At 38.9% G+C, this 19,812-nt stretch overlaps 1 protein-coding gene across 1 annotated transcript in view; it reads left to right on the forward strand.

Annotated features, from left to right (window-relative positions):
• Nucleotides 1–6,904: 6,904 nt before the first annotated feature.
• PTPN13 (protein tyrosine phosphatase non-receptor type 13) overlaps nucleotides 6,905–19,812 on the forward strand; it is a 196,755-nt gene continuing 183,847 nt past the window's right edge. Inside the window, 1 exon segment of the mRNA XM_037529548.2 lies at nucleotides 6,905–7,351. The gene's annotated coding sequence lies outside the window, so the exon portion shown is untranslated.

Consider the following 19,812-nt stretch of genomic DNA (forward strand, 5'->3'; position numbering starts at 1 on the left):
TCAGCCCTCTAAAATTTACACCTCTTGCAGTTTAACTCGAGACTCAAAGTGAGAATTTCCAGCCAGGGATTCAGGTGAGGGAAATATTCTGTTTCAGGTGGAGCCACTAAGTACCAGGCAAATCAAGTAGGAGTAGGTGAAAGCTTTTAGCCAGACATGGAACCAGCCAGAGTAACTAAAGAGCACCAGTCAGTTTGGGGTCAATAGGGAGAAACTGGAAAGCAGCTAAAATTCTTTGATTAGCAATGCAAAGTGGAAGTTGCAGAAGAGCCACACTTTTTTTCCTGACTATATTTCACAGGACTAACCAGTCCTGATACCTAATAAACACTTTCTAAAGTTTCTCTTCAGAATGAAAAGGTTAAATTTTTTTCTCATTAAGTCTAAAATACTCATTCCAAAAATCTGTATAGCTTTTATTGTTGCTGTTGTTTGAGTTTTAAAAATAATGCTTTAAAGTTTATAGTTGTCATACATATTTTTCATTTAATCCTGTTCAATATTGAAAGAACATTACAGGCTATTATGTGTGGAATCTATCATTCTTATTCCCTTCACTTTTTAAATGAAGAAAATGATGCTCAAAAACCTTCTGTGACTTGACAAGATTTGTACTTAGGTCTTCTGAATACAAATGCTTTGTTTTCACTGCCTTGAGCTACTAGGCTTCCTCTCCAACTTTTAGATTATCTGTGCTATTGCTGTCATGTAACTCTACATTCTAAGGGAATTTGCTCATTTTAAAGAGACTTCAGCTACTACCCAAAGAAAATAACCCACTTATTCAATGGACCTGAGGGTAATTGTAGTGCTATCTAGTTTTCATTGCTGCATTTCCCCCCCTACCTAATTCTTGGTTCACTTGGAAGTGTTAGTACTGCCTCACAAAGTCTTCCTTAAGCACTGGAGTTTGTCCTCCAATTACCTGCTCATGTTTTGGTGGATTGCTTATCTTGCGTCTGCTTCTCATTTGGGCAAAGTTCCCATAACAGCTCTTACTCTGAAAGCAAGAAAGGATAATATGTTTCTGGGCTTACAGGAGTAAACATTAATGCAGTTGTTACAAGCCAAAATACAAATATTTCACATTGAGATGAGCACAAGAAGTCAGCTAGGAAAACTTTGCAATTTGGATTTAGATTAGCCTAGAATTTTATTTTAAACTTTGAGGTCAAAGCTGGTATTTTAAAACCATTTGTATTTAAAGCACATAATCTTAACATTTTAGATATACCCCATCTGAGGTTTTGAAATGTATAGATGCTTTTGTTATAGGGCAGCCCGGATAGTCTGGACTGGGAGTGGAGTCCACAAAGCCTGTATGGGATTAGCTCAGGACATCATTTCTCCCTAACACTTTCCCTAGAGAAATGCACAAAACATGCAGCCTTGGAATATGGTGTCAAGGGGTCCATTAGATGTGCATAGGTCCCACATAAGATATTCCCACCTTAGAGTGTGACACAAGGATAGTCCCTAGTGATGAACAATCTGAGGCCTATAGACCCCCTGGGAGCCCAGTTAAATTTGTGTTAGACCAGCTATCTAATTTCTTTATAGCTAGTAGTGATAATCTATATTGACCTTTTTACAACAAAAGTAAAACATGTGTGTAAAAATCTGTAATGGAAGCGTTTCAGAAATTCATTGTTTTCTCTAATTCTAAGCCACAGAGAAAGCATTGCTAGCAGCATAAATGGCACCATCACTTAATTTTAAATGGAAATTAAATCATACTGTATGATTTTGTCATAACTTGATTTTGTCATTGGATGTGAGTGACCACAGTTTATTCAATCACTCCACTATCATGAACAACTATTATTTTTTAAATTGTATATCTGCCAATAAATAATGCAATGATTAGTCTTGATTATATCTCTAGTCATGTATGTAAATATTTGTGTAGGATAAATTTCTAAAGTGGAGTAAACTAAAAGATATAAGCATTATAAATTATGAAAGACATTGCAATTGTACTCTAAATGTAATAGTCCTGCCAACAACCATGGATATCTATTTTACATATTTTTACTAATATTGGATAATACGTCTTTAAAAATATTTTTCTAATTTGATAGTTATAAATATCTTATTTTTGTTTTAAATTTTACTTCTTTAAACAGTTGTTTTACTTTCAAATATTCATTGTGCTTCTAAATTTCTTCTTTTGTAAATTTCTTATTTTTTTTTTTTTAAGATTTATTTATTTATACAAGAAATGGGGCACAGGACAAAGGTGTGGGAGAGTGAAAGAATTCACCAGAGACAGAGCGGGGAGCAGAACAGGCAGATGACCGAAAACATTGCTGAGGGGAGCAGCAGGCCAGACAGGAGGGGTAAGTTGCACCATGTGGGTCTCTCCTTGGCTGGCCAGGAATCGAACTCATGCTGCAGAGGCTGCGGACAGCTTCACAGTGCTGCGCTCAACCCACTGCACCACCGGGGAGGCCCCTCATTGTTCTGTTATTACTATACAGAAGCTTTATACTCTATGTGGTAAAATTTACAATATCTTTTTTAAGGTTTTTGGAAGAACTTGGAAGTTGCTGCTCTCACCAAATAATTCCATATCAATCAAAGAATAAAATGTGAAAAACAAAACTTAGCAGTTCTAGAAGAAAACATGGGAGAATATTTTTGGTAACAGAAAATAAAATGACTGATAAACATACAAAAAGAAGTTCATGAGACAAATGAAAATAACAATTGTAATGTGATAGTCTTTGTATCTGTTAGATTGACAGAGATCAAAATTTGAATATGCTGTATTGATGAAGGTATGGGGAAACAGTGTGCTATCAAACTTTCCATCTGTACTGGGATGACAGCTACTTGTAACACTTCTCTACAGAGCAGGCAGCTTGATTTTGTCTGTCAAAATATATAATATGCCCACTCTCTAATCCTACAATTATACTTTTAGTTGTATTCCACAAGTACAAAAAGACCAGGTACAAGGAAATATTTCAATTTGTAAGAAATAGCAAAACTTTGGTTAGAACCTGTGTGTAGGGTAAGGTGAAAGGTATCAGGCTTTTCTGCCCTCCTGCCATTAGGATAGATGATGGAACCCTGCGGTCCTGAATGCATGCCTGATGGCGGGCACCTGGAGTAGGGTGTGGGCATAGGTAGATGGGATTCGACTGGGCTTTTAAGGGCGGCATCCCAGGGATGCCAGCAGAAGCCGAAAGGAAGCAAGAGCAACGAAGCCAAGAGAGAGAGAGAGAGAAAGCCAGAGAGCCCAGATAGAGTGAGGATTTGCTGGGGGCTGGGAGGACTGCCAGCCTCCCTGCCCCCCAGCACCCTTGCCTGCTGTGTACTGGGTAAATCCCAATAAAAGACCTGCAAAAACCACTGAGGACTCTGACTCCTCCTTTACCCGGTCTGCTGGATATTAGAAAATCTGTTCAGTGTCATTCCTGACCCTACACTGTGTCTATTAAAAAGGGAGGCGTTAAATAAATTACACAAGATGTACACAACAGAATACTATGCAGCCATTCAAAAGAAGTAGGACCATCTAAAGGATTTGATAACAGTTCAAAGAAACATTATGAAGATTAAAAAATCAATGGAAAAGGATAAGAATGTGTATGAGTATCTAAAAATATATGAGAACAGGTTTCTCAGCACCATTTTTTGAATGATACATCTTCCTCCTTTATCATATATTGTACCTGGTCAACTACTTTATCATCTATTGTACCTGATCTGGAGTCATGTCTGCTACTAATTATTTTGATAAGTTATTTTAATATCTTTTACCTTCTCATTTATTTATCTAGAACTTCCTGGTTATTTTGAATGGCTAGTCTTCCAAATTACTTTTTCAAAATTATTCTGTTAGATATTTGATTAGAATTGAACTAGATATATAGGACACTTGAAAAAGATATTATAACTGTATAATGTTTGTATCTTGGTATTTAATCTAAAAGTATCACTCCTTTATTCAAACATTTTTATGCCTTAGAAGTTTATAATATATATTTTTAAAGATTTATTTATGTATAGGGCCTTCCTGGTGGCACAAGGGGTTAAGACACAACCTATGAAGCTGTCCACAGCTTCTGCAACATGAGTTCAATCCCTGGCTGGCCAGGGAGCAACCCACATGGCACAGCAGACCTCTCCTGAGTCGCCCGCTGCTCCTCTCAGCAGTATAATTAGGTCAATTTGCCTGTTCTGTTCCCCACTCTGTCTCTGGTGAATCCTCTCACCCCCCACACCTCTGGCCCATACCCCAGCTCTTGTATGCATAAATAAATAAATCTTTAAAAATTTTTTTCAATTGCTCCTTTGTTTTCCTATCATTTGCAAATTAATGACAATCCTGACTTAACTTTAGTATTTAACTTTTTTTTTAAAGATTTATTTATTTATGCATACAAGAGCTGGGGTATAGGCCAGATTGAGGAGGGGAGGGGTGAGAGGACGCACAAGAGACAGAGTGGGGAGCAGAACAGAACAGGCAGATTTACTGAAACACACTGCTGAGGGGAGCAGAGGGGAGACAGGAGAGGTCTACTGTGCCATGTGGGTCAGCAACCTGGAGGGAACTCATGCTGCAGTGGCTGCCCATAGCTTCATAGCGCTGAGATTTAACTCCTTGCTCCACCAGGAGGCCCCCTGAATTATTATTATTATTATTATTATTGTCAACTATGAGTATTTCTATTATTGAGTTATGTGACTCAAAAATAGAAAAAAAATCTATTATTAAATATAATATTCAGTCCAATTTCTCTTCATTTCAACACATTATTTGTAAGGTAGTTCTGGGTTCTATTTTGTTAAGATTGTCTTTTGCTTTTACATTACATCCAAAAGAAGATTAACCTGTAGATTTCCCTTTTGTATATTCTTTATCAGGTTTTGACATCATAGTCATTTATTTTAAAACTAGCCTTTCAGTTCCTACAAAACAGGATTACTGGTGAAAAAGCCTTAAGGGCAACCACCTGAAATGGCCTCCAGGAGAAAAAAATTCACAACGTTGTGATTTGTCTACTTCTGTGAAAATTTCCAATACTGTGCTTTTTTATACCTTCTTTCTGCTATAAATTGTAAGTTATTCCAAACAGTATGGATACTGCTTTTCTTTCTAATAACTATATGATCATTCTTTCAATGGCAGAGGCGGTTGTTTTATAAAGATTTTGACTCTTCTTTATCACCCCATCCATGAACCAGAATATTTAAAAACTATTTCAGAAGTGGGGAAAAGGGTTTGGGAAAGGACTTAACCTTTGTCTTCAGTTTAACTGGGTTGGACTTCTGTTATTTACTTTTGCTACTCCATTCCTATATTCCTGCTGGTGCATTTTGGTTTAATGTTGTTTCTTTCAACTGTCTTTCCTCCTCTTTACTTCATTCTCTTCAAAATTGGTTCAAACTCCCCTGCTCCTTAATCTGACTAATCCAGCTCATTCCACATGCCACAGATTATCTCTAATCTGCTAGTGTTCTCAGTGCGGCTGCATATTCTAGCTATAATTGTTCTCAAATTTTTCACAAGAGGGCGGGTGTTCTTTCTTAGGCTCTTGCATTAGTTAGCTTCTTGAGCACAGGGACCTTATCTTAAAATTCTGCTGTGCATTTTCCATTTTGTTTAGCAATTTGAGTAGTCACATTCAATGCATATTTGCTAGGCATGTTTGACTGAAGACATCCATCATAGTTAATTCATTTTGTAAATGAGATAATGAAAAATCAAATGCTGGCCAAGGGTAAATCATTACTATTAATTCCCTCATTCATCATACCTGTTCAGCAGCCTCAGGGGCCAGGGGAACCTAGAATTGCATCTTTAACTTTGCCTCATTCCTCCATTTTGGAGCCAGCCATAAGTGATCCAAGACTACATTTATCCCCAGGTCCCCTTACCAGAGTGGGCCAGGTTACCTTAAACCTCTGAGGATAAACCCCAATTTTTGAAACTCAAATGACAAGATACCACTGATTCATGAAGTCAGCAAAACTTCCTTGTAAACTGTTGAAACCAAAATCTTTTAGCTTGCAGGAGAGGAACAGTTGCTAGAAGATTCATTTGCCAAGTTTATAGGAAAACGAGGGTTCTTTATTCCACGATGTTAAACTTTTTACTTAAATTTCTTTACCTTTAGGGTTAGCTTAACTTCAGAGGGAAATTATGGCAAGAGTTTATATATATTTTTTTTTTTTTTTCAAATATGAGAACTGGAGTTTTCCCGATGGCGTTTGGGGGTTGAAGTCCCGCCACCACACCTCTGAAGATCACTTTGCAACTGGGGACAAACTCAACCAAGTTCTTTTCGTGGACCCCACCATTTCCAAGTTGCTATATTGTTGCAGGGAGCTGGCACAGCCCCGCTCTTTCTCTCATTCCACTTCAGGCCCTTTCAAAGCCTAAATCCACCCGGTGAGAATAGGAGAACCACGCAGGAGACGAGAGAAGGCGAGGGGTGGGAGGGGCTACTTAGATAGGGGAAGAGGGAGCAGCCAGGCATTTTTTCGCTCTCCCTCGCACTCCTCCAGGCCATAAAGTTACTTCCAAAGTTGAAAGCGTGGGGCCGGTCGGTTGAGTTTTCAACTTGGTGTAGGAACAGGAGTCCACACCGCCGAGGCTTGGCACTTTGCTGCCCCGCCATCAACCTGAGCTTCTGGCTAGTCAGAAGAACGCGAAAAGCCAGGCCCAAGGCACCCGTTGTCATGGGAACCGGGGCGCTGGTCTCCGCGGCGACCTCGTCCGCGGGGCCTCACGCCCGGCGGACCAATGAGGCGGCAGGGGGCGCCGGATCGGAGCTCCGCCGTCCAGCCCGAGCGCAGGGAGGGTTGACTGACAGGGACGGGGGCGGGGCCGGCGCGGCCGCTCGAGGTGGAGCCAGAGTTGAGCTAGTAGCTCCGGCGGTGGCGCGGCGCGGAGCGGCGCGGCGCGGGTGACACACCATGAGCGCGGCCCCTGGAGACCAACGTGCTGGCGAGCAGCACTCCCTGACTCCCCGATCCGCCTCGGCCGCCTCGGTAGCGCTCGGAGCCCGTCGCAGGAGTTGAGCCGCCGGGCGCCCCGAGTTTTGGCGAGGAGCGCGCGGAGCGCTGACCGTGCGCTAGCTTTCGGGGGTCGGGCGGCCGGCGGGATCGGCGCCGGAGGGGCGTTTTCGTGGCGTGGAGGAGAAGGAGATGCTGCTCCTCTTCTCCCCCTCACCAGGCTCCTTCTCCAGCTCCTTTGGCCCACGCCCGCAGCCGCTTGGGGGAGAAGAGGTGGTGGCTCTCGGCGCCCGCGGCACCAGCCGGCGGCCCGCCCCGACGCCGTGTCCCTGCAGCCCCTGCCCAGCGCCCCAGTAGCAGGACCGGGTCTCGGGACCAGCGGGTAAGGACCTGAGGGGCCCTGGGCTCTCGAGTGGATGTGCAAGAAGTGCAGACACGAAGTTCAGTGCCCTCGCTCGCTGCCTCCTCTCTGCCTTTGCTCGGGTTCCTCGAGCCAGCTCCTGAGTTGCACTGGTGGAAGGAACTTCCCCTGGGTTGGGTGGTGGGGCTTTTTGGAAAGAGTGGGGGTGGGGTGATTGGCTTGGGGAAGGATGAGTTGAAGTTTCATTGTGCGTTGGGAAGATCCACCTCCGCAAAGGAAGCCCGGATTCTAGGGAATGAAACGCCAGGGGTGTGTATGAGATCGTGGGGGAACAGGGAGTGACATTGCTCCCATCGTGCGAGCACAGCTCTGCCCCGTGCGTGCAAAGGGAAGGACTCCCGCAGTCTGTTTCTAATTTCTGTAAATGACTGTGGGCATGGTGTGGTTAGAGCCCGCCCAGAAGAATGTGTATATGTAAGAGCTCGGAGGCGAGGGGGTGGGGTGGTGGGGAAGGGGGAATGAGGGGCCAGAGGGAGAGTCGCTGCCTGATGCAAGCTTTTTTATGGCCTTTCTTCTCCTTGCTCGAGTTAAAACTCTCCCCCTCCCCCCGTGGCTCTTTACCTGATACTGTAGTCAGAAAGCTGGAAAGCTAAGATTTGGTAACATCAAGAAAGTTCTTAAGTTTTTTTTTGTCTCTCGTGAAAATATTGGGTAGACGGGAATGGGGAGCAATATTACCACTAAAGTAGATTTTTACAGAGCTGCAGTTTTCATAAACCTTACACCTATATGATCGACACCGTGCACTTGTAACTAATCTCTTCCACAGCCTTGTGTCATTTTCGTTTAATTGCATCTTTGAAACAACAAACGCGGTGACTTCATAGGGAGCTGCCTGGAGCCGAGTTTACCTCTCAGAAAATGGGGCAATCGGGTTTGTTTTCAAGGCGGGACCTAAACAAAATGTAGGACACCTGATCTGTGGGATGAAGGGCGGTGGTAACTAATTAGCCAGATTTTAAAATTTATGTCTACAGAGTTTACTAAAGGATCGGGGGGGGGGGGGGGGGGGGGGAGGATCAAACATTGTTATTTTCCCAAATTCTTGGTAACTGGGTTGGCAAGCTCAAAGCGAAAACTTGCTAAATGCTCATTGGTTGCTTGCGGTGGTGCTGCAAATTATTTCTTTTTTAATGTCATTGGGAGCTTTTTTAACGATTATGCCCATGCATATATTGATTCAATAAATTCATAGAGGCAGATTGACTGCTTTATCATACAATCCTAAATGTATTATACTTTTTCATAATAGCGCTATGTTCTGGCTTTGATGTTCTAAGAAACTTTGTTGGGAATATGTGGGAGGGAGGTGTTAGGTTAGAAACTGGGAATAAAAATAGAAAAATATCTGGGTATTAATTTATAGTGTCTTTCATTTTTACAATCAGAATTATAACTTCCTTTGCAATTATGTTGGTTTGTCTTTTGAATTTATATTTGTCCCATCAACATTTTTAGTTATAAAGCCTACTTATTTTTTCAGAGGGTAATTACCTGTACCCCAACATATTTAGAAATAGCTTTTCATGTCATAAGTAACATACGCAAACCATTAAACCAGTGTCGGTTTAAGAGATTTTCACACTTTAAGAGGGGTCAAAAGTTATAAAATTTGTGGGTTTTTTTCTGACACATGCTTCTTCAATACAGGAAGTGACTGCGGACTGGTTAATAAGTTGTTTTGGACATCATAGATGTCAGTTTTAATGAATCGAATTTATATATGTATTATTAAGAAATATAGGCCAAAATCTTGCTTTATTGACTTCTAGTAGGTTAAGGATTGGATGGGTGAGCATTGTAGCTTCTCCTATATCATTGGGTATATAGTTTTCTACCTTATTTTATTGCCCAGTCCCACATGTATTGGAGAAAAAGACTACTGAGCTCAGCTTACTTCCTCATTTTTGACAGTATTTGTAATTTTTAATTAAACTACAAAACACTTTTTTAGTATAGATAAATTATTATTATCACTTGAAATTGAAAAGAAATACCCCAATCCAAGTCAGTGACTCTAGGAGTTACTTCTCTCAACTTATTCTCATTTTGGAATATGCTTTGGGAGAAGTCTATGCAATTAATTAGAATAGTGAGTTGAAACTATCTATCAAGCTTCTGATGTAACCAACTATGACTCATTTGCATTAATGTCACTTTACAAGGTAGGGGCCTGAAAAGGAGAAAAGGCTTTGTGTCTCAAGATAGAAGAATTACTCCTAATGGAAAGGGTGAGAATATGTTGCTTGAGTTCCCTGTTTTTGCTCTGAGAACCTTTCAATTTAAATTATAAAATAGGTTGAGCAGCTCAGAAAGTGGATTAACTGAAGATTGCTTTTAATGAGGGAATTAATAAATAAGACTTTCAAATGCCTAAGTTAAAGTTTCATATTCACTATAAATGTCACATCAAAACAGTGCTTCTAAACATCTTTGAGTCTAGGGGATAAAATGAAAACATTTTAAGACCCCTGTCTTAATCCTGCCTAATGTCAGGCACTATGAAAAAACATTCCGTTCTGTCCAAAGAATATATTATAGCTAGTAGTTTGTGAGGGTGTAGAAGACCAATTGTTTAATTTCTTAGAATAAAAAGGCTCCTAAATGGTCCAATGTAGAGGCTGGTAGAGAGTTGAGCCATAGACTAACATGTGTTTCCTGTGGTTTGCTATCAGATGCTTAGTAAATACAGGAATGATGACTGGTTCAAGCACCTGTTTAAGTGCTTGCTTTATTCTGTTCTCCACCACTGAATCCTGCTTTTTTCTTTTTGGTTCATTTTCTGTGAAAATACACTGAAATAGGGGCCTCCCTGGTGGCGCCAGGGGTTAAGAGATGGTACTGTGAAGCTATCCGCAGCCTCTGCATCTCTGGCCTGCACCCCAGCTCTTGTATGCATAAATAAATAAATCTTTAAAAAAGAGAAAATATACTGGAACAAACTTCCTCAGAGAGTATCCTGCAGTAGAATGGAGGGTGTACTGTAATATCAACAAATGTGTCCAAATCCTTAAATTTATTTTCTACATCTGTAAATTAGTAATACCTACCTTCTAGTGTATTTTGCAGACAAATAATATATGCAAAAAATGGCAGTTGCAAGTTAGTGCTTGATATTTACTTTATTTCCTTTCTAATCTATCACATAACTAGGTAATTAAAAAATTCAGTACTAACAAAAACTTAATAATTGTCTTCCTAACCTATTCTAGAATCTTTAGAATGTGAAACTCATATTTAACCTTCAAGGGTTTGGTCTTGAATATGGTTTGTCAAAAGGTTCTTTTTGCCTACCAGCAAAGAAATGTCTTTTGTGGCACACTACACTTATGCTTAATAAAGTTTCTTATTTTTTTTCTCGTTTAGTGGTACCCAACTCTGGCTGCATGTTGTAATCACCTGGGTAGCTTTTAAAACTATGCCCAGAGCTCAGCCAGACCAATTCAACCTTAATCTTTGGTGGGTGGAGTGAAACTCAGGTATGCATATTTTTGGAAGCTCCTTTAAGAAATTGCAACATGCCATTCACAGCACCATGGAAGGAGCTGGAAGGGATTGTGTGGAGTAAAATAAGCCAGAAGGAAAAAGAAAAGTATGAGATGGTTTCACTTATAGGAGGAATATAGGGGAACCAAATAAGGGATCAGGGCAAAAAAAAAACCAAAAAACAAAAATAAACAGACAACTATAAACCTGAGACATTCTGCAGGGGCAGAGGAGGGAGAAGGAACAAAACAAGGGACTATGGTGATGGTGCTCAGGTGAACTGGTGCTGGGAATTTTATGGAACTACACCTGAGAGGAGAAAGTGCACACTATACAAAATACACACATAAAATAATTAGAAAATAAATTGCAGCATAGAGCCATCCTAGTTCTTTCTGAAAAGTGAGTGTAGATAGTTTGTTTCCCGCTTTTATTTTGTGTTATGTATGTTCTTTTCTCTATATGAATCACAATTTTTTAGAAAAAAAATACATACTTGTGTCTAGCTACAGGACATTTTTTTACTATTTGAGTTAGAATTTAAGGTATAAATTTCAACCCCCATTTCCTCAGAGTTGCATTGTCCTGTATAGCAGTCCATAACCACATGTGGCTAAATTTAATTAAAATTAGATACAATATAAAATTCAGTTCCTCATTTCCAGTTGCCACATTTTTAATGGCAATTGTGGCTGTAGCTACTGTATTGCTCTCCAGTAGCCACTTGTGGCGATAGCTACTGTATTGCACAGCCCAGGTATAGAGTATATCATCTTAGAAGGTTCTGTGTTATCTAAAGGCTTGAAATTTGTATTCCAGTAATTTTCATCTTCTGAAATAGAATAATTTTGTAAGTCCTTCAAATTTATAATTTAAAAAATATTTTCGTAGTTTAAGTAAGGAGAAATACTACTTTTTTTTAATAAACGAGTTGTGGTAATTTTATTTTTTTAAAGATTTATTTATTTATACAAGCACTGGGTACAGTCAGAAGGGCGGGAGGGTGAGAGAATTCACCAGAGCCAGAGCTGGGAACAGAGCAGGCAGAAGGACCGAAGTACACTGCTGAGGGGAGCAGCAGGCGCCAGGAGAGGTCTGTGCGCCATGTGGGACCCTCTGCCGGTGGTTGGGGAGCAGCCGGGGATCGAACTGGCGCTGCAGAGGCTGCGGGCAGCTTCGCAACCCAGTGCTCAACCGCTGCGCCACCGGGGAGGCCCGAAATACTACATTTTTGATGTTTATATTAGCTCTTTCCTTGATCTTTTGTACAACTTGTGAGAGTTTCCTTTTTAAAATTAACTGAGAGAAGGAACTTAAGTTTCCTTGTGTTTATTATTTATATCAGATACTCTGAGTCTTACTGACAGCTTAATTACCCCTGTGTTCTACAACAATTTCAGGTCTGGAACTATAATGTACCATAATGTACCATAGTGGTTTGGCATGTGGGATTTTGGATCCCCCTGAGAAAGAATTCAGTAGCCTCCTCCTTTTAGCTGTACTTAGCAAGTTTATTAAGGAAAAAGACATTTGCATAGGTACAAGTGGGCAGCCTTAAAGGGCAAGGGCTGCATTTTTTCAGAGCAAGGGATAGCCTTTTATATTGTTCTTACAGTGGAATTTTATCACTTTGTGGAATTTATCACTTTGGGGTTGGGTTGGGTTTTGTAACTACTGATAATCCTCTGCCCCCACCTCCAAATCTTGGCCTTGTGCAACTTCCATAGAAACTTCCATAGCCGGTTTAACAACTCATTAATCCCCCACCTCTAGCTTCTGGCCTTGTGAAGCTTCCATCCTAAATTTTCTACTCCAGGCTTCTATCAAACCCCATTCTCCCAACCATATGGAGCCCTAAATCATTTGGGGAGTTGAAGGAGGGAGGTCAGTCTTCTATAACTGCTTCAGGCTGGAGTTGGGTGTAAAGCTATCCCTACCTAAGGGGCCTGTGGTATGCTCTCTCTAGTGCTAGACACTGAACTAACTGGTATTGCTCCTTTCTCATGGGTCTGGAAGGAGGTGTAGACCAAGACCAAGGGGTGGGGATTTGGGCAGACTCTCTAGTTCCTCTTGGAGGAAGAGTTTAATGACTCTAAATTAGAAGGAAATTGAGTATGTAATTTTGGTAGCAAGATCACTGGGCCACAACATGCCTATTTGTCAAGTAAGATAGAGGAAGTTTTATTTGTTATTTTTGAAAAATGGAGGGGATCTTACTGTAGTAACATTGGAAATAGAGAAAGTCATTTCAGCTTAAGTGGTAGATTTTGATTCACAGTTCTTATCTGATAAAGTTTTCTTTTTGTTTTTTTTTTAAACATATGGAGACTCTTAGTTGTTATGTGATGATTGAATTTTCCGACATAAGACCGTCTTATTAATTTAACATGAACATAGATTTTATTTTGTCCCTTAAGCATCTCTTTCAACAAAAATAAGATTAGACATCTTTGAATTTTAATGATACTTATCATTGTTAATTACTGATGCACAGCTTAGAAGAAACTGTACTATGTGTTCATCTCACCTGGTACCCACCTCTTAACACAACTAAAAAAGATATGCTTAACTTAAGTTTTCTTTTTGTTTTAGTGTGTTTGGAATAGATATGGAAACAGATTATTTTCAATTAAAAGTATTCTTTTTTTAAGATATATTTATTTATGCATACAAGAACTGGGGTACAGGCCAGAGGTGCGGGGTGGGGAGTGAGAGGATTCACCAGAGACAGAGTGGGAAGCAGAACAGGCAGATTGACTGAAATGCACTGCTGAGGGGAGCAGCTGGTGAGAATGGAGAGGTCTGCTGCACCATATGGGTAGCTCCCCCGCCAGCCAGGGATCGAACTTGTGCTGCAGAGGCTATAGGCAGCTTTTCAGTGCTGTGCTTGCTCCACCAGGGAGGCTCTAAAAGTATTCTTTGTTTTTCTATTTTTCTTATTGGTGTATTACAAATTTCTTTTCACGTAATACTCAGCTCAGACAAATTTGCATCCAGAACATTAAGTTTATTGAAGGGATATTTGATGGCATGTTTCATATACAGTATCATTTTCATGTTTTAATGCTTTTCCACTGAGTTCTAATCTTCATAGAAATAAACCTGAGACATTCTTGTTGAATATCTTCAAATAAGAGTGGAATAGTTATAACCTGAGACTTTGGTAAAAATATTAAAAGTTGGTGTTTTTCTTTTAGAATATAGATATAGCTTGGCAATTTTTTTTAAATAAGGGAACCACTTTCAGAAATTTAGTTTTTCTTAAAAAATTTTAGTTTTTCTTAGTACTGCTTACGTAGTAAGCACTTTTTCTAGAAAAAAATAATTTTAAAAACAAGTAAACTATGAACAAATGATTATTTAGGTCTTAGTGTAGTCAGATTATCTGTTCTGGAAAATGTAATTCAGTTTTGAAGTAAAAAGAAATAGTATCTTAGTATAGGACTGTCCCTTACTGTACGTCTTTAATGATAAGTTCATTCCATCCTCCATGTCTTTCCTATTCTTGACTGTACTGAGATTTAATTTCATGGAATTACTTGAACATGATATTAATTTTCTACTGTCTGCTTTAATTTTATTCTGATGCTAGTTTCTGTACTTAGTTTAAGGAATGAGTTTGAGGAAATAACATAGTCTCAATTTTTAAGAACTGTGTATCCTTATAGTTTTATTCCATTAAAGCTAGAATAGGTGTTTTTTAAAAACTGATTTTAAATACTTTATGTGTGTATATGTGTGTGTGTGTGTGTGTGTGTATAAAAGACACTTTAGTTCAGTAATGCTCAATTGTCAGATCTAGACTAAATGAAGCTATGTTGTAGAAATATGCGATTTAGTTGAGTTCAATCAGAATTTCAAAATTCTGGCACTGCTTTTTTGGTATATAGAAACAAATAGCAAATATGATATGTTTTACATACTACTTGACAGTACTGTCAATATCAGCTATAATTCAAGTCAACATATCCTTCAATATTCGCAGTTATATAATCCTTACCATTACAAGTAAGTAATTAAGATATAAAGGGAATTTCCTTCAATTAAAAAACATTTTAAAGTGGTCACATAATATATCACACTAATTGTATAACTGATGACCAAACTGAGTTACCATTTTAACATAAGATTTTACCATGGTGTTGACTGTTCCTGTTTGATTTAGAGAGACTGTATGATATTTAGAGCATAGGCTGGAACCAAGCTGCTGGGTTTTGATTTCTGACTCTCTGACTTACTGGTTCTATGACCTTGTGCAAATTACTTAACTGTACTTTACTTCTCCACCCCTGAGCCCCTGAGTGTATGACTTTCATCTCCAAGATAGCCTCATGGTCACAAAGTGGGTGCCAACATGCTATTCAAAATATTGTCCTTGTGGGAAGAAAGAATACATAAGAAATGGGGAAAATGGCAATAAGGTGTGTCTTTTCATGCTGAGTTCAAATCCTTTTAAAGACTTCCTTGAAAACCTTAATCCAGTGATTTCTGTTCATAATAGCCACCCACCCGTACTTGCAAGGGAAACTAGGAATTCTAGTTGTTTTTTTTTTTTCCCCTGACTACTTGGCTGCCCCAAAACAAATTAAGAAGAGTGACTATTAGAGATGTGATTATTGTTTTGTGCAGAATTTTTTAAGATCTGATACTCATTTGTTTCCAGTTTCGTAGAATTTAGTTATATCAATAGTAAACATAAATTATGGACCAAGTTATGGGGAAGGAAGCATGGTTTGGTTTTACTTGACACCTGACTTATAACTGATGCTAATAAAGTGCCTTGACCTAGAAGATATTTTAAGAAAATGGATTTATTCTCTGTGGAGACTGGTTCTTGGGCATTAATATCATTTAATACTTTTATACTTTGCATTGTTTGATAGTTCCTTGTAATAATTTATCTCACAATTATTTTTTAAAGATTTGTTTATTTATACAAGAACCAGGGCACAGGCCAGATGCGCAGGAGGATGAGAGGACTCACCAGAGCCAGAGCGGGGAATAGAACAGGTAGACTGACGAAATACACTGCTGAGGGGAGCAGGAGAGGTCTGCTTTGCCATGTGGGATTCTCGCCTGGCGGCCGGGATTGAACCCGTGCTGCAGAGGCTGCAGACAGCTTCACAGTGTGGCGCTCAGCTGCCTGCGCCACCATGGAGGCCCTCTCACACAATTTTAAAATCAAAATTTCACCTACCATTACAATATTAAATTGAGTTATTGTTAGCCTGTAATAAGACAACATCTATATCCATTTTTAGCACTTTTATGAAAACTAAACCTAGGTAATATGATTTGCTTATTCACATTTAAGCATGAATTAGCAAGTGTGGTGTGATAGGAGGAGTACTGATTTTAAACTTACATAGTCCTTAGTTTGCTCTTTTGGTTTTAGCTTTTATTAATTAGAGTCATTTTGGATAAGTAATTTAATCTCTGTGTCTGACCCATTTGTAAAGTGGAAAGAATATCTACTTCGTGAGGTTTCCTGAGCTTTATTCCTGAGTCATTAAACACATAAACCCATTGGATGCAGCCCACTGATTCATTTTATGAGCATTATTTATCTTTTCCCTCTTTAGCTGAATATATTGGTAGAAATAACCACCTAAGAAATATGATTAATAATGTTGAGACAAAAGCATGACTTATCTCTTTATCACCCATAGTTTAGCCTCTCTAGTTTACATTGTTTTGTATAGGTAATTGACGGCTTTATCAGATTATTTTATATATAAGATCTGTTTATGCATGGTAGCTATGTATAGGTTCTTTAAGACTGAAATAGGGGCTTCTCTGGTGGCTAGGGTTTTTAAGTCTCAGCACTATCACGCTATTACCACCCCAGCCTGAGTTCATTTCCCAGCCAGGGAGCTAACCCACATACATGGCTTAGGAGACCTCTCCTGTCTCACCCGCTGCTCCCCTTAGCTATATATTTCAGTAGATCCACCTGTTCTGCAGTATTTTTTATGTTTTATGTTTTTTATGAGGAGAAGTATTCCTACCAAAAAGAACTTAAAATCTTCTTTAAAAAAACAGGTAGGGCTGATAGGAAACCACTTGTATTACAAAGCAATGAGTACGTGCAATACAAGTTTAAGGAAGAAAATGTGCCCGGTCTTGGTGAAAGGATCAATTCAGTAGGGAGTGTTTTAGGTATCTTAATAGACATGAAATGTCTGGGATGAACATGGTGAATTGTAGAGCAGAGTAAAAGTTGTGAGTGAGTGAATTCAGGAGAGAAGCAAATATTTGAAAAGATGTGCTGAACATTGCATTGGAAAGTGAGAAATGTAAGGGGACAGAGATGTAAGCATTTAAAGAGTAAAAGAACGAGGAAAACATTTTAAAGTGGAGAAGGAGTCTGTCAAGGGGTATGTGAATAGTAGTACCAGAAGCCACAGGGAGCCAAAGTAGGAAGAAAAGAATAGTGTGGTTAGTAGAATATTATTAACTGCAAAAAGTTTTTACCATACTGGTAAAAAAATTGAAGTGGGGAATGGTGTTTGGTGGCAAAGTAGATGATATTTGGATTATCTAGGAGATCCCATGGATCAGAAAATAATTTCTTTGTAATATGAATGTGGTCAAAGAGCTGTGTCTCTAAGATTAAGAAATTTAAAATACCAGGAAGGGGCCTCCCTGGTTGCATAAGAGGTTAAGTCGCAGCACTATGAAGCTATCAACAGCAGCATGAGTTTGATCCCCAGCCAGGGGGGGGTGACCAATATGGTGCAGTAGACTTCTCCTGTCCAGGCTTACTCCCCTCAGCAGTGTATTTCAGTCATTCTGCCCTGTTCTGTTCCCCACTCTGTCTCTGGTGAATCCTCTCATTCCCTGCACCTCTGGTCTGTACCCGAGTTCTTGTATGCATAAATAAATCTTTAAAAAAAAAATACTAGGACGAGTAAAAAAAAAATTCCTTTTAGGAAATTGATTACCTAAAGTTGCCTAGTTGATAATAGCAAATAAAGACTGAGTGATATTTTTAGTATTAACTTTGATGCAGTAGTTTGTAAATATGCATATGTGTCATCACAATTTATTGATTAAGCCAATAAGCTATGCATAACCACACATATATGTATTTATGATGTTTTTTTTAAACCACTAAATGAAGACTGAAGATGGTTACAATGATAAGGTAATATTTGTGCATTTATTTTGAACTAGGCACTATTTTAAGAATTTGACACATAGTATACTATTAATCTTTACAACAGTCCTGTGAAATAAATGAAATACATGCTATTACTATTTTGCAGATGAGAAAACTGTGGCTTAGTGATGCCAAATTAATTGCCATAGGCCGCATGGCTAGTTGGTAGTGGAACAGGTATTTTAATCCATGTCTGTCTGACCTGAAAGTCAATTAAGTCAATTATCTTAACCATAACTTCTCATTTGAATAGTAACTTTAAAAACAAGTAGTATCAAAGAAGGGGGAGGGGGAATTACCTCAATTTGAGAAGAAAATTTGAAAGAGAATGCCACAGTTTATGTTGCAATCTAAATGTATGCAATTGTTCATGGGGCTTACTGATTAAAAGGCATAGAGTTGTCTTCGCCATTGTTTTAGACAAAGTAGAGGATGTAGGTGAGACTGAGTCACTGTTTCAAGGATATTTAGATAACAATGATAATATACACCTATAAAATTCACTGTTTAATGTAGTAAAATCTCAATTCTTTTTAGAACAACACTAAGGTTGAGAACTGCTGGCTCTCCAATTTACAGATAAGGAACTGAGGTACAGTTGGATGAATTTACCTATAGTAACACAGATAGTAGGTTGAGAAAGCCAGCATTTTGAATCTTGGCAGTCTAGTCCCAAAGTCTGTGCATTTAATCACTACACCTTCTAACAGTAAAAACCACAACTTTTAGTTCAGTGTTCAGAGTAATGATCATATCAAGATATGGCCAAGAACAGTTTATAACCAGTTCTCCATTGTTAATACATTTAATTTTTCCCCCTTGATTTTGTTGACAGCTGTTATTTACACACTGTTGGTGACTGCTAACAAAATTTATTTTCTTCTCCTTTGAATCAACTTTTTCAGTAGGCTTGGATGCTTTTTTGTATATGTTAGTTTGACTAGTGTTAACTTGTTCGATAAACTACAAAAATTTCTAAAATTTATTGTATCATATGGCTTTAAAATTCACACAATATAATTGCTTGATATTTGATCTTATTTGGAGAAGGAATTTGTACTCTAGTGTTTTGAGACATAAAACTAAAATCACTTTTAGCCCTTTCCCTTAACTGGACTCACATCCTTTTTGCTTTGCACTTAAGAGTTGTTTACTATTCTTACTCATATAGTTTAGATGACTGTGCAGTTCTTTTATTAAGTAAACAGTTTTGTTGCCCTCTGAAAGGAATATGTTATGTGAATTTTTCCTTAAAGATTTATTTATTTATGCATATAAGAGCTGGGGTACAGGCTAGAGGTGTGGGGGGTGAGAGGATTCACCAGAGACAGTGGGGAACAGAACAGGCAGATTGACTGAAATACACTGCTGAGGGGAGTAGCTGGTGAGACAGGAGAGGTCTGCTGCGCCATGTGGGTTGCTCTCTGGCCTGGGTTTGAACTCGTGCTGCAGTGGCTGCAGATAGCTTCATAGTGCTGTGCTTAACTCCTTTTGCCACCAGGGAGGTCCCTGTTATGTGAATTTTAACCACCCTAGCAGATGACGCTTGTTTTTAAAATATTGAGATTCAGTAAAACATGGATATTGAAGGTTGGGAATGTACAAAGATTGAAAAACACATCTTTTCATTCCTATCTTAGGTCCCTCCCTGGTGTGCTTTTTTTTCCTGCCAAAGACAGGAAAAAACATTAATGATGTACATACCAAGGTAGTGTTTTAGTCTTTCTCAAAATGAAACTTTATATGTAGCTTCTTAGGGTGCTTAAAAAGGTCT

Source organism: Talpa occidentalis, unplaced genomic scaffold, assembly GCF_014898055.3.
Source record: "Talpa occidentalis isolate TD23 unplaced genomic scaffold, MPIMG_talOcc4v2.1 talOcc4.6, whole genome shotgun sequence".
Taxonomy (NCBI): domain Eukaryota; kingdom Metazoa; phylum Chordata; class Mammalia; order Eulipotyphla; family Talpidae; genus Talpa; species Talpa occidentalis.